The sequence below is a fragment of the Aptenodytes forsteri genome, unplaced genomic scaffold (genome assembly GCF_000699145.1).
Source record: "Aptenodytes forsteri isolate BGI_AS27 unplaced genomic scaffold, ASM69914v1 Scaffold223, whole genome shotgun sequence".
NCBI classification, from domain to species: domain Eukaryota; kingdom Metazoa; phylum Chordata; class Aves; order Sphenisciformes; family Spheniscidae; genus Aptenodytes; species Aptenodytes forsteri.
In genome coordinates, this window is record NW_008794742.1 from 323093 (window position 1) to 324162 (window position 1070).

A 1070-nucleotide genomic window follows, 5' to 3' on the forward strand; every position below is an offset into this window, starting at 1 on the left:
GGGAGTGAGCGAGCGGCTGTGTGGTTCTCAGTTGCCGACTGAGGTTAAACCACAACATTTAGTTAAACACAACAGGACACAGAATTCTTTTCACAATGAGCACTAAATTAAACTCTTTTCTTTTTTAATACATAAGGCCAGTAGCATAGGCAATAATACAGAAGTGTGCAAAAATTATTAACTTCACTAAGTGATGTCAAGTCTTTTTGGAGAACAACTCCTACATGGAAAGTTTGAGGTATGACTAAAGATTTGATCAAGGTTTGATAGTGAAGAGGTGATGTCTGCAAACTTTTCTCACAGTCTTTTGAAGTAGAATCTCTTGACCAAATCAGTCAGTGGAGCCAAGGAGCTTGAAAAGCCATGCCTCTTGACAGTAGACCAGAACTGGGAAAGCGAAAATAGAGTAGGAGGTTTAGAAGATAAGAAAAGCTGCAGAGGAACTGTAATAGGAAAAAGAGCAGACTTAGCAGCTCTGCCTCATCCCAGTATCATCTGTAACTATTCCTCTGCTAATAGGAACAACAGAGTTGTGTTGAGGAACAACATCAGGGATATATGAGGAACTGGCATTTCCTTCAGCTTCTGAATCTCAGTGTGGTGGGTTCACCCTGGCTGGATGCCAGGGTCCCATCAAAGCCGCTCTATCACTCCCCTTCCTCAGCTGGACAGGGGAGAGAAAAAATATAACAAAAAGCTCGTGGGTCGAGATAAGGACAGGGAGAGATCATTCACCAATTACTGTCACGGGCAAAAGAGGCTCGACTTGGGGAAAAAAATTAGTTTAATTTATTACCAATCAAATCAGAGTAGGATAATGAGAAATAAACCCAAATCTTAAAAACACCTTCTGCCCACCCCTCCCTTCTCAGGCTTAACTTCACTCCCAATTTTCTCTACCTCCTCCCCACCAGCGGTGCAGGGGGACGGGGGAATGGGGGCTGCAGTCAGTTCATCACATGTTGTTTCTGCTGTTCCTTCCTCCTCAGGGGGAGGACTCCTCACACTCTTCCCCTGCTCCAGCATGGGGTCCCTCCCATGGGAGACAGTCCTCCATGAACTTCTCCAAC